This window comes from Hirundo rustica, chromosome W, assembly GCF_015227805.2.
Source record: "Hirundo rustica isolate bHirRus1 chromosome W, bHirRus1.pri.v3, whole genome shotgun sequence".
NCBI lineage: Eukaryota > Metazoa > Chordata > Aves > Passeriformes > Hirundinidae > Hirundo > Hirundo rustica.
In genome coordinates this window covers 19,816,334-19,830,904 of record NC_053487.1, presented here as the reverse complement: position 1 = coordinate 19,830,904, position 14,571 = coordinate 19,816,334, and the positions used below count along the sequence as shown (strand labels likewise).

The 14,571-nt window shown below is 43.1% G+C and overlaps 1 non-coding gene across 1 annotated transcript; it reads left to right on the top strand.

Annotated features, from left to right (window-relative positions):
- The first annotated feature begins 934 nt into the window (after positions 1–934).
- Positions 935–1,007, top strand: TRNAK-CUU (transfer RNA lysine (anticodon CUU)). Its single transcript has one exon. It is a non-coding gene; the product is annotated as a tRNA-Lys (tRNA).
- Positions 1,008–14,571: the final 13,564 nt, after the last annotated feature.

Below are 14,571 nucleotides of genomic sequence, written 5' to 3'. Positions count from 1 at the left end.
CGCAAGGGACCCCCGCCCCTTCGCTGAATGCGTCAGCGCCGACACCTGGGCTACAGCTCCTGCAGGCGACAGCCCAGCCCCCGCCGTCTGGGCTCCCTCCCCCGCTAGAACCCACGCCGGCTCCACGGCTCTCCTAGCAAAGTGCCCAGCTTCCCAAACCCCAAACCCCGCTCCTTGATTCACCACCACTCGATTAGAATTGGCCCCGTTTCTAAGCCTCGCTGTCCCGGCTCCGCAGAATTCATTAAAAGTTAAATACACTCCACCCGCCAGGAGAACCAGGAGACGGTTAAAAAGGGTTAAATGAAGCGGAAACTGAAAATGAGGGCAAAAGAGATAACCTCTTCCCTTCTGAGGGAGGTGCCCACGGCCCCAGGAATCCTCGGATACTTAAACGTACCGATCAATACAAGTAATGTGAGAGCCTTTAAAAGGGAAATGGGAACGCTTATGAATGACCCTTTAAAAGTATCAGAAGTTTCTAAAAACTAGCATATACTCATATGAAGACCTTACTGCAATTTTAAGGTCATTATTTAATACGGAAGAAAGGGAAATGATAAGGCAAGCCGGGATGAGGGAGTGGGAACACAGGAACCCCAAAGTACCCCCGGGGATCAAAAAATAGGCAAGCCAGGATGAGGGAGTGGGAACACAGGAACCCCAAAGTATCCCCGGGGATCAAAAAATAGCCAAGCCAGGATCCCCGGTGGAATGCTCAAACAGAGGAAGGCAGGAGAAGTATGATTGACATGAGGAATATAGTAATTCAAGGCATCAGAGAAGCAGTACCCAGGGGACAGAACCTAAGCAAGGTATTCGGGGAATGCCAAGAGAAGGAGGAAACCCCTACTGAATAGTTAGAGAGATTAAGAAAAAGCCTGCAAGTGTATTCTGGAACAGTGAAAATATACTTCCCTCTAGCCACCCCCTGGCCCGGCTAGCTCAGTTAGTAGAGCATGAGACTCTTAATCTCAGGGTCGTGGGTTCGAGCCCCACGTTGGGCACCAACTGAAAATATACTTCCCCCTAGCCACCCCCCGGCTCTCGCTAGCTCAGTTATTCAGGGGTTTTAGGGAAATATATTTCAGAGAGACAGAATAGAGATTTCAAAAGAGTGGCTCTCACCCCCAGCTTCCGTCCAAGCTTTATTCTCGATGTGATGTTCCAGGAGGCCGAGGAGAGAGAGAGAGAACCAGGAAGAAACAGGGGTATATCTAGTTTTGGGCCAAGGAAAGATATTGGCCCAGAGCCAATAGGGTCAGGAGTAGGTATGATAGGGAAAAAGGGTTGAACTACATAGCACAGGTTTCAGGGGGACTCTGAGGGGAAAAACCATTCCTCAGAGGAACACAACAGAACAGATCCCGATTCTCCCGTGGAAAAGTTTTATTAAAAACCCAATTTGTCGCAAAGCCATGAGAGGACATACGGAGGAAACTGGAAAAAAATCAAAAATTGGCAGGAGAAGAAGTTACAGGAGCTACTGAGGGAAGCTCAAAAAGTATATATGAGGAGAGATGAGGAAAAACAGAAAATGAAGGAAAAGGTATTAGTAGCAGCTGTAAAGAAAGCCCAGAAGCAGGAGCATCCCCAAGATTCGGGGATAGCACCAAAAAGCCCCCCCCCCCCCCCCCCAAAAAACCAGGCCTTCCTCTAAAAAGGACCCCTGGTAATCAGGACGAGAGACCCGAATGCTTCTATTTTAAGAAGAAAAGCCACCTAAAGAAAGACTGTAAGAAGAGAATAAGGGATGAGAAAATATTCCAAAAAGATTAGGGATGTCAAGGGCTTTTTATTTTAGGTAAAACTTAAAAATAAGACCCGAAAAGAAGAAGATAAAATTTCTAGTAAACTCTGGGGCGGAGAAAAAAGTTCTTTTAAACAGCTGCCCCCAGGGTGCAAAATCAGTAAGAATTCTGTAGTAGTCATAAGAACAAAAGGGGAGCCTTTTAAAGTCCCCCTAGTCAAAAATGTAAAACCTAGTAAGCAAAGAATGGCCCACATGCCTACAGGCAATTGGAGCAGTAACCCTGCTAGTAAAAGAAACTAAGAAAATTACCTTTGAGGCCCCGTTAGTAGTTTACACTCCCCACAATGTGAAAACTATCCCGCAGCAAAAAGCAAATAAGTGGCTTACTGATGCTAAGCTTTTAAAATACGAAGCCATACTCATTCATACACCTGAATTAGAACTAAAAAGAACTACAGCCAAAAACCCAGCTGAGTTCAATTTTGGGGAAGCATCAGAAGGGCTCACTCATAATTGCTCTGAACTAAAACCAAAAGGTTAGGGCAGACTTAAAAGATGAGGAACTAGAGGAGGGGGAGAAATAAGTTGTAGATAGTTCTGCCTGAGTTGTGGAAGGGAAAAGGAAGTCAGGTTATGCTATCATAGATGGGAAAACAGGGGAGGTAATTGAATCAGGCCCTCTAAGTGCATCCTAGTCAGCCCAAACATGTGAACTATATGCAGTCCTAAAGGCTCTGAAAAGACTAAAGGGAAAGACTGGGACCATTTACACTGATTCAAAGTATGCTTTTCGGGTAGTACACACTTTTGGAAAAATTTGGGAAGAAAGGGGATTAATAAACACTCGAGGAAAAAAAAAATCTAGTGCATGAAAATTTAATATGACAAATCCTAGAGGCCATAAGGGAACCAAAAGCTATTGCTATAGTATATGTAAAAAGACATCAAGTGGGGTTACAGTTCAAGACTAGGGGAAACAACTTAGCAGATCAGGAAGCAAGGAGGGCGACACTTCTTACCCTGACTACCCCAGAAAATCCCAGAAGTGAACCCCAGGAGTTCCCCCCCTTGTCCCACTGAAAAGGAGATGGAGGAATTCAAGAAGATAGGGGGAATACTAGTCGAGGGGAAGTAGAAACTACCTGATGGTCGAGAACTAATACCCAAGGCCTGTGCCAGGAAGATACTGAGGAGGCTACACTTGCAGACCCTCTGGGGAACTCAAGCCCTAGTGGAGCAATTTTTAAAATTCTTTGGATGCAAAGGTATTTATGAGTAAGCAAAACAAGAGGTCCAGGGATGTATTATATGCCAGAGAATAAATAAATCTAGAATCAAGCAAGCCCCACAGGGAGGATGTCCTTTAGCCTACCGCCCCTTTGGGAGGGTCCAGGTGGATTTCACTGAGTTACCTAAAGTAAGGAGGCATAAGTATCTGTTAGTACTAGTAGATCAATTAACTCACTGGGTAGAGGCATTCCCCGGTCCCCGGGCAACTGCCCAGGTAGTAGCTAAGAAATTATTAGAGGAAATAATACCTAGATATGGGATTCCTAATTCCATAAATTCAGACCAGGGGACACATGTCACTTCCAAAATCATAAAACACTTAGCAGACGCCCTGGGGATCTGATAGGAATACCATACACCATGGCAACCCCAAAGCTCAGGGCAGGTGGAACGGATGAATCAAACATTGAAGGCACAACTATCAAAGCTTATGTTTGAAACCAGGATGTCCTGGGTAAAGTGCCTCCCCTTGGACCTTCTAAACATCAGGACCCAACCACACTCAGGGTCTGGACTATCTCCTTTTGAGATGCTATATAGAATGCCATATGAGCACGGAATGCCTGTGGGACATCCTTGAGTCGAGGATGGACAAGTACAGTCTTATCTTGTTTCAATTAATAAAGATTTACAGGAACTTCGAAAACGTGGACTAGTGTCACAGAGCACACCCCTGGGATTAGCCATCCACAAGATCCAACCAAGTAATAAAGTGTTAGTCAAGATGTGGAAAGAAGCACCGCTGACTCTTGACTGGGAGGGACCCTTCCTCGTCCTCCTGACCACTGACACCGCAGTAAGAACCACAGAAAAAGCTGGACACATTCTTCTCGGGTAAAGAGAGCTGAGCCACGAGACAACCCTCCGCAGTAGAAAGTCACCTCTGCACCAGGGGATTTGAAGCTGAGGATTCACCGACAGACCAGATGACCAGCGACTACTTGATAAGTTATATCCAAGCAGGGGGTACCTGCTATCCTTTTGTTCATTTTAAGTGTGCTCATTGTAAAGAAATTTGGGTAGCTCATTGTTACAGGGGAGTCAAGCCTTGGAGCCTGTGTGAGAATTGCTTAGAGGAGAAAAGGAGGCTCACAGACCTTTTTCTATATGTTGCCACTGAAGCAGGTATATTGGAATTGGATTCCCCGGGCTGGTTCCATTTATACACAAACGGATTGAGGGGGAAAACTAAAAATAAAAGCTGAACTTCTAGTAATTGAGTGTAGGAGGACAGTAAAAGTACCCTGTATAGCGGACCAAATAAAATTGGCCAGGTGGAGCACGTACAAAAGGCAATATGCTCACAGGACAGACTATGGAGGCCCGGAAGAATACCCCTGCTGCTGAGAAGATGGTTTACCTCACCGCCGGTAGCAACCCGGTGGGCAGAGACGAAGGCAGAGGGGTACACCCAGGGGCAATCCTAGTGATCCTGAATCTAGCCATGTACCCCACGAATAGCCTCCCCAACCCTGAGGGGCAAATGGGGCAGGAAAAAGAATGCCTAAAGGAGACTCAATGAGAGCCTACCTGGGGCCAAGATAAGATTTTCAAAGTACATTTTAACTGTCCAGAAATCCAAAAAGGGGAAATTGCTCTCACAACAAAAGTTAGTTTAAAATATGTGAATTAAAAGAAAAAACAACATACCTCAACCCAGTGGCAATGTCTAGAAAGAGGAGAGAGCTAGGTAGTATACCCGTAATTCCTAGATATGAACAATGTAACAAAACTGTGTGACTTAGGAGTAAGAAGGAGTCCACCTTTGTAGCCTATTTGCAAGTAAACAAGCTGTGCTACGATCAGAATAATCTAGGAATGTGCACCCTGAACGGAAAAACCTATTAGGTGGGGCAGAATACAAAACCCCAGACAGCTGCTTTAAACAGCGGGCCCATCATCCTAAATATGTTAAAGTGAGAACGATAAAAGGGTCTGTCTGAAGTTAGAAAGAACCTTCTGTTTCTCTAACAATGAGGAGGGGATGGACCCAGAAAGCAAGATACAGAAATTAGCTCAAGAATTAAAAAGACAAGAACTAGAGGCAAAAAGAAAAAGATGGAGCAGGAAAAGACGAGATCACTTAGTTAACAGTACAAAGAAACAATCTAGTGATTGGAGCTTGCCAGCCTCTAGCAAAAACCTGTTTGTAAACCTAGTGCAAGAAATTGCCACTGATATAGGGCTGTCAAATTGCTGGATTTGTGAGGGATTAAAGTCAGCTGAGAGATGGCTCTGGAAGGGGGAAGTTTAGCACCTGAACAACCCCTAAAATAGGATAGCAAAATCCTAAAAACAATGTCCCGACCTGAGGGGTGGACCTTGGATGAGAGAATAATAGGGACAAATTGCATTAGCAGAGGAAGGAGGTGTGTGTGGAAAATTCAATGAATCTGAATGCTGCATAGAAATTAATGACTATGAAGAAACGATTAGAGGTTTGGCTGCCGAAATTAAGAAAGTAGCTCATGTGCCAGTTCAGAAATGGAATTCAATATTTCAGGCTTCCTGGTAAGACCAATTGTTTAGAGCAGGGGATTGGTAGAAGAAAGTGGGATTTTTCATTTTATGCTCGGTGGCTGGGTTAATCTTCTTACCAAGTTAGATACCTTGTTTTATCAGATTGATTCACACGGTAGTCCAAGAGATGCAAATCGCATCACTACCCGTAGATCCTGAATTGGCTTCAGGGGGTCTGACTAAAAATAATGCAGTACCAAAAATCATGAAGTTAAATGAGAAAAAGAGCAGAGCCGCTGAAGTACTTGCAAAGTTCGAAGCTCGAGTACAGGAAGGGAATGAGGAGAAAACTTATTAGGGTGAATCAGAGGAAGGAATGCAGCAGGAATAATGTACAAGGTTGTTAAAACAGTTGGTTAAGAGGCTTTTTTATCTTGAAAAGAAAAAAAGACTATAACCGAAACACAAATTAAATAGGTTAAGATAGAAGGGGGGGGATTGTAATATATGTCCTAAAGTTAATTCGTGTTGAACAATAAATAATGCAATTGAATATATCTTGTAACAAGATTTTAGTTGAAATGGAGTTTAAAATCTATAAACCAAAAAGTGTATACAGGGTTAACCGGGACGACAGCTGCACAGGGGAGACACGAGTAAATCGCTGCCGGGAACCTTGCAAAGGCAACACAAAAGGATGGAAACGGGAGATGGGTGCTCTGATGAACCCCTGATTGTATCAGATCACTATCTTATCTGTTCCGGCCCGATGTTACCATCTCCAAAAACTTCTCCGGACACGGCCATCAGGACATTGTTCTGCCTTCGAGAAACTATTCATCAGACCCCGGACACAGACATGAATATCTAATGAAGCTACCTCAAGGCACGAGTCTCACGGTCTCAGCTGGTCCCCAGCGAGAGACTGTATAAAAATCCACGGCTTGGAGACCCAAATTGTGAACTTAGGGGGTGACATACTGACAGAGTGTGTTACCGTGTTCACCCAGCGCCGAAGCCCCGGGGTTCGACGCTGTCCTTTTAATTGTGGCTATCGGAGACTGTTATTTTGTCTCAAAATAAAATTCTAAATTTTGATTTACTGAATTTGGTCTATCGTATTTATTACAGACCCCAAGAGCACCAAGCCAAAACGGTGGAAACTTGGGGCTGATGACTGGAAACGGTGGGTTGTCCCGGCAGGCAGAGGGGTGTCCCGGCAGGCAAAAGTGAGCAGTGCTGAAGAAACCGCGGCAGCTGGACCCGGGCTGACCCAGATCCGGCAGGGCAGGCGAAAAACTCTGAATTCCTGGGCGCTCCAACAGATGATAGAATTCTCAGGACCGAACCCCTCCGTGAACAATGGAATCCACGCAGCTACCAGTCGCCCAACTGTCCTCCCCAGAAAACCAAGAGCAGGGCAACCACCACCCTCAGCTCCCGGGAGCCTTTCCCTCCCCACTAAACTAAGTGATCTACCTCTTTTGTACAGGTCAAGCACCCTTTAACTATCAGTATTTAGTCTCCTAGCAACTTATAGGGGGGAAAAATTCCACAGGAAAACTTAACCCCCAACACATGGAAAACTGATTTAAAAGAGTGAATCCATTCTGAGCATGGAATTGCCTGCACAGTGCTACAGGATCCCTCTGAATCTACATTGAGGCTCAAAGAGAGTTGCTGCAAGATACTTCCCTGTTTCTCTTTAATTTAGTTACATTCTGTAGTCAGTTCTGAACTGAGCAAAACTTTATAGCTGTTCCTGGAGGAATTCTGTGCAGGAAATTGATAACAAAGGATCTGTCTGCAGTTTTCCCCTGCTTGCCAAACTGGTGATGGCACACTGAAGAGATCAATGAAGCAGATGAGGCCCCTGTGCTCTGTGTTTCCCAGCAGCTCAAAATTAAGACTTACTCAAATATCTGGGTCCTTATGAATGTTATAAATGAAATTGACCAAATTCGATAAATCAAAATTTGGAATTTTTATTGTGAGACAGAATGACAGTCTTGGACAGCCACAATTAAAAGGACAGCGTCGAGCCTGGGGTCACCGCTGGGTGAACAATGGTAACACACTCTGTCAGTTTGTTACCCCCCAAGTTCACATTTTTGGTTTGCAGCAGTCTCTTTTTATACACTGGATTGCGGAGAGAGTCTTGGGATGTCGACGGTCCTCCCTCTGAGGCATCTTCATTAAACATGCAGGTTTCAGTTCTAAGAGTCTGAATGGATCAGCGGAGGAGGACAATGCTGTTAATGGTTGGGTCCAGGTGTGGTGTGGAGATGTTAATTCCAGACGGAGACCATCTAGATACGGATCTGATACAATCATTGGGTCCTCCGGGCTATCATCCCCGTTTTCCGTTGCCTTTTGTTTCTTTTCAACGATTCCTGGCAGTGACAGTTTTCTGTCCTCCTTTCTGGTAATTCCAATCAAGCTTTCCTCGTGTCCCTCCCATGCCTTTTCAGGCTAGAGAAATTCTTGCATTTTATTAAGCCACCTTCCCCTGAGTTAACTCACAAAATGCTATTTTAAACAAAACTTAACTTCCGACATGCTAGTTTATACAGAACTTATATAGTTTGTATTACATTTTATATTCTATTAACATGAATTAACTTTAGGACATATATTACATTCCTTTTTAATGATTCCCAGCAGAGGCATGTTTGTGTCTCCCTTTCTGGTAATTCTAATCATGTTTTGTCTCGTGTCCCTCCCCTGTCTTTTCAGGCAAGAGAAATTCCTGTACCTTTACTGAGCTACTTTCTTCTGAGTTAACTCATAGCATATTGGATTAAAATAAAACTTATACTTATAGGGATGGTATTACATTTTATATCTTTTAACACAAATTAACTTTAGGACATATATCACATGAAGTTTATTTGGGGAGGAAGCTGGGACTTGTGGTGGTGGCACAAGAGCCCATATGGAAACTTCTTTGCCAAGGTGGAAGCCTCTTCCACTGGCACTGCTTCAAGGGACTTTCTCCTTGTATCTCTGCTTTGAAGATTGTCACTAGGATTCCCAGATGGGAACATTCCCTCTTATTTGGGGCTCCTTGGGAGACTCTAAACATGTTGGTGATATCAAGAAACAGGCTGAAAACAGAGGATCCTGTTTCCCTTAATATGAAAATATTTCAGTGTTCTCTGCTCATTTGCAGCCTGAGTCAAAGAACACAAAGTTCATCTTCTACGAGCAAAAATTACCCCAGTTCTAACTTCATAGTGTCTTCACTGAAATCAGTAGATTTCTCTTAGAGAAGAATTAGATTTTTTCGGTTAATTTTTCTACATTATATCTTTTACATTAATACACTTAAGTTGCATTTAAAACTCTGGAGAGCACTGTGAAAAGTGATAGTTTTTCCAAGAGATGTGTAATCTAGAGAACCTGTTTTATAGAAAAGCTACTCTTGATGTCAAGGAAGTGTAACAACAGCTAAAGGGAAGCTCCTGAAAAAAAAGGGTGATGTTATGATGAAAGTGATGCAAGAAAGGAGGAAGTTTACAAGTGCCTCTGTCCATGATGTACATGTTCTGTGGCTAAATAGAGACTTTCAGTCCCAAGAGAGGTCAGAGTAGGAGCTTTTGTGAACACTAAAATACACCAAGCACAAAGCAGTGCACAAAACCATCTCAGCCATGTCAAGACATATTTTTAAGCAGGTGATAATGAAATAATTTCTCTACATTCCTGAGAAACCAAGTACTTCTTGCATTTTTGGAATGTTAGCTTGATTTCCAATTCATTTGTTAAGGGTGTTTTAATATCCAATTAATGTAAAGTGTCATAAATTATGACTAACATACATTAATAAAGCAGTTTTATCATCTAATGGAGCATGAAAAAATATAAATTTTTAATGAGGCTCCATGGAAAAACTGGGATATTAATACCTGCGATGGAAGAGCAAAGACTACAGTGGGTTCTTGTGGGAAAAAAACCTTTAAGTTGATACAACAGTAAATGCCAGAGTGAAAATTAACTGCAATTAATTAATTAATTAATTGGGGTTTATTAAAAAGGGAGGCTGCGGTGGTGCCGGAGCTGCCGCCGGGTGCGGTGCCAGCAGATGGCACTCCAGAATGTGGAACTCCATCCTCCCCATCCCAGGGCTCTACCACACGGACCCAGGGCCTCGCCGGCGTCACAGCCCACAGAATTCCACAAAGGACAGTCGGGGCTGGTGCCTCCACTGGGAGAAAGTACCTCGGCACCAGCTGCGGGGCGTGTTGGAGAATCACAGGATCGTGGAATGGTTTGGGTTGGAAGGGAGCTTAAAGCCCTGCCATGGGCACAGACACGTTCCACTGTCCCAGGGTGCTCCAAGCCCCATCCAACCTGGCCTTGGACACTTCCAGGAATGGGGCAGCCACAGCTTCTGGACACAACAATGCAATACCCACCCAAGAGATCGGCTCAGTGTGTTGGAGTGTGGTGCTGAGAACACCATGGGTGTGGGTTCAGTCCCTGGATGGGCCATTCACTTAAGAGTTGGACTTGCTCCTTGTCCCTTCCAACTCAGAATATCCTGTGATGTGCAATAAAGACTGATGGATCATGTAGAACCTACCCTCTCTGGGAGATAGGAATGATCCAGACCCTTACAGCCCCTGTTCGGGCTGCTCAAAGCACAGGAGCTCTCCTGAGCTGAGCTGTCCTGGGAGAACAGTCAGAGCCCAGCCCCTCAGTTTGTAAAGCCAGGGTTAAGTAAGGCCAAGGTTTATCCTTACAAAGGAGGATCTGTCAATCCCTGTCCCAAAGCTAAACTGGGTTTTGTTCCTCCCAGCACATCTATTGCTCTCATGCAACTTCACCAGAGGCATTTTTCTTGCCGTCTCTCAACAAGTGTCTCATGGGTTGGAGGCAACATCAGACAGAACCTGGCTTAGAACAGAACCGATCAAAACAAACAATTTAGCTCCATTATGTTTTTTAAGAATATGTTCTTTTCCACAAAAAACAGCTGTATAATATATGAATGCTACATGATAAAAAGCCTTAATAACTGAGAGTTCAACAGTCATTTCCTTGGAGATTTTGCTTACATTTCCATTAATAATATGAATTATAGATGTTCTATGTTATAACATTACATACCACTTTTCCAAGGCATTCATGACCTATTTAATCTGGAACTGCATGCTCTTGTTTTTCCATAATGGACATCAAATGCCATGTGAAGATTTTATTAAACTAACCCGTTCCTAAAGGACTTATTTCACAACATGCAAGTTATTTCTTCATCAAAGAAGATGAGAATAATTGTTACCAAATTAAAACTGCAAGAAATACATGATTGTTCTAAGTATTAGAGTGACTATGGTACCAGATTTGAGCATAATCCTTAATTGGAAAGTTATCCCTGGTCATGAAATACACAAGAACATTTAACTGCCTCCCACAGTGACCATGAAAATACGGACACTGATGGTTTAATTAGCAATCCCAGAGATACCAGGCAGTGCCTAAAAGCTACAGTACTCTCAGCATCATTGCTGGGAAGGAAGAGGGACTCCAAACCTTTCCACAAGTCTGTTCAGCTTTAGGCTTTTGCTGTCAAAGGCAGCAGGGATGATTGTGATCGGGATACGCAAAGCAATCACACGGAGACAAGAAATTTTCGTGGGGCAGAGGGTTCCTCTCAGAGAGCACAAGGCTGCGCCAAGGCCGAAAGCCCCCTGCCTGTTTATTTCTTACTTTTTATACATTTGTGGGTCTGGCTGTAGATTGGCTTCTGGAGTTTTCACCCCTCAGCCAAATGGCCAAACCAGCTGTCAGTTACAATTGTTTTCAGGTTAGAAATATGCAAATAAAAGACAGAAAATGAAAAACAAAGGATTTGTTTATGTTACATGTGTGAGAAAAAGGTAGAAACTGCTCCTAATATTGTGCAGTAGCTAAAAAGTCTGACTCCATTTTATGAAAATCAAAAGGCTTTAAAAAACTCAGAAAAACCAGGGTGACAGATGATTATGGGCTGGAATTACCAGATTATTTTATATAGGCCTTTGACAACAACGTTGCATCGTAGTGAAAGCTCTGCTTCCTTCCTCCCTTTCAAATGCCTCACTTTGCTCCGATGCTTATGCAGACTTCAGTCAGAAAGTATTTCTCATTTACATGACCTAGACAGAATAATAGTGAGAAAGATGTTCCTTGATCTTTTTTCTCTTGATTTGCTACATTCAGCCTGGAAGAAAAACAGTCATGGGAATGCATTGTTGCTTTTATGTTGGCATTAGGAAGCAGTGCTAGGTAGGTTGAGGGATAGATCTAGGCAGAAGCCTTGCAATAAATGGGCAGAAAAACACATGTCACAGCTTCAGGGATTACATAGTTTTGCCTATTTTTAAAAAAATTGCCTTGTTTAGTGACTTTACATACTTGATCCCACTGCAGTGCCCCATGGTTGACAGGAATGGTGAGGGAGGAGGTTTAGAGCTGTGTCAGGAGCGAGGATGACAGCTCAGTGCACGGGAGTGTATTCTATGATTACTCATTCCAGAGTCATTACCTCAGCAGGCAGAGTGGATAACCTGGATCAAAAAGTGCTCTGAACTGACTTGAACTGTGATTCCAGAAATAGGCTGGACTCCATTTGGCCTTTCTAGTGCTCAGCTGGATCCATCACTGAGCCCCATGGTCTGCCACAGGCTCCTTTCCTGACCTTGCCATGTTCCTGTGACATTCCTATGGGTGTGAGGAATAAATCTTTCTGGAGACAACACAAGAAGAAGCAGAGGAAATCCCCAGGTAGAACCACCCATGGGCTGCCACACTGAACATACCCATGGGAGTAGTTGAAAGAACATTTCCCTGGGGTTGGAATGATTTGTGATGAACCATGGCCATGTGCATTGATCTTTGTAACAGAGAATGGACCTGAATAAATCATCAGGAAGGAGAGAAATTGAGCTTTTTTAACAGCTTTGAATATTTTATTCCAAGAAGTAGAACAAAAAAGTAGATTGTTGTCCTGAAGGTTGTAAAATCCCAAAATACAGGCAAACTGTGGTAATGATAAGGAAAATCACAGGAGTTTATCTAACAACCAGGGTCTTCCAGCCAAATTATAGTTACTGCCTGAGCCAGCACCATGAATAACAGTGGGGATAAATAAAAATGCAAACCATCTTTGTGGAGAGGAGCCTCAGTAACAAAACATGAAAGATTTAGAAGGTTCTCATTGTGAAAATGGAAGTCCTGATTCCAAAATAATAGTTTGAGGCCTCTTTTGTCATCCAAGGACAATTTAAATGAATGGAATTATGCCCATTGACATTGATGAGCTTTGAATTCAGGCTTCATCCTCTTTCAAAAATATGTCCAAATATATTTTAAAAAGTGGCCAGTCAAGCCTGGATAGGAAATGTGAGACAAAGGGGCATTGACAGAATGTCTGTCAAATGACAGGAATTAGGGAAATAGTCCAAACAATCATGAATGAAGATTTTTTTTTGTGCAAATGTGTCAAAATACCAAGTTTATATACAACATAGCTTATCTCAAATTCTTCCATGCTGGTATTGAACTTAAATAAATTAAGAATTTGAAGAAAGAATAGCCCCTCCAACAACTTGTACAGTTCCCAATAGCTAATAGAAATAGTTATTCTCAATTCTAGCCCACTGTTGCCTAAAAAGAGAAGTATTGTGTCTTTGAGAGCTTTGTCATTATTATGTCCATTGTAAACAGCTATTTAGACAGAACTAAAGCTACTGAAAGTGGTCTCCCAAAACTCAGGAAGCTGACATGTTGTTCAGCCTTCTTGAAGGAGAATTGATGTGAATCCTTTTGCTCTGAGCACTCCAAATACATCATAGAATACTAATCACACTATTTCCCAAAACTAAAGAAAAATAAAAAAAGTATGGAGTACATCACTGAGCTGAGAATGGCACATCTCTTTGGAGACTCTTTAGTGGGGGGAAAGATGCCTGTCTGCATCCTAACTATATAAAAAAGAGCCCTCAAAGGGTAGAGAATAAACTGCCAGAGAGTAGGTTTAGATTGGATTTTAGGAAGGCATTCTTCCCTGTGAGGGTGGGGAGGCCCTGGCACAGGGTGCCCAGAGAAGTTGTGGCTGCCCCTGAACCCCTGGAAGTGTCCAAGGCCAGGTTGGATGGGGCTTGGAGCAACTGGAAGGTGTCCCTGTCCATGGCAGGGGGTGAAATGGGATGGGCTTTAAGGTCCCTTCCAACCCAAACCACCCTGGGATTCTGTGATAAATATTCCATTGGTATTTCATGTTCATTTCATATGAGAGAGGGAGGACAGATCTCAGCCTGGGGACTTCAACCTAGCCTCAGGAGGAGCAGACATGGGAACATCACCATCCTCTGCCCCTGATGTGCTGGGGAAACTTGGAGAAAAAGGCACAGAGGAAAGATCACTGAAGAAAAAGGTGGAACTGCTTTGTTCTGCCTTTTTTTCTGGACTCTGAGTTTCTCCCCTTAGCATAAAATAGTGGGGCTGCAGATCTCAGACAAAAGGTTGGAGCCAGCAGTACCTTCTCAGCCACAGGATGCAGAATTTGTGCTGCATGAAGTGCAGAGAGTCACAAATGAGTCCAAAAAGTGCTGTTTGGCACATCTCATTGAAATGTTTCACTTTCATCTGTCAGAAGGGTAGTAAACTTTAGGATTAGGAATACTTGAAACATTCTTTTTTTTTTTTCCTTTATAACAAAAGGGAGACATTGACTAATGATCCCAGTACTGAGAGTCAAAATACTTGCTGTACTTGTCTATCCTAAAGTGCTGTAGTAGTACAAATTGACTCCTCAATGCTGTCATTCTTTTTCTACAAAATGAGCAGCTCATAGGAGGAAATATCTTGGCTCTGAATGTGGCCAGAAAAAAAGAGCTTTCTCCCAGTAATTTTTTCCTTGGGTAAGACTTTTCATACTGTGTTTGACATTCTGAATTACATGATTACACAGTACAAGACTCCAGCAACATTTTGCATTGTAAAGATGGAGATGCTCAGCATTTTGCCAGATGCCAGGTGATATCCTGACATTTCTATCTTCACTTTAAGCCGAGTGACAGTCA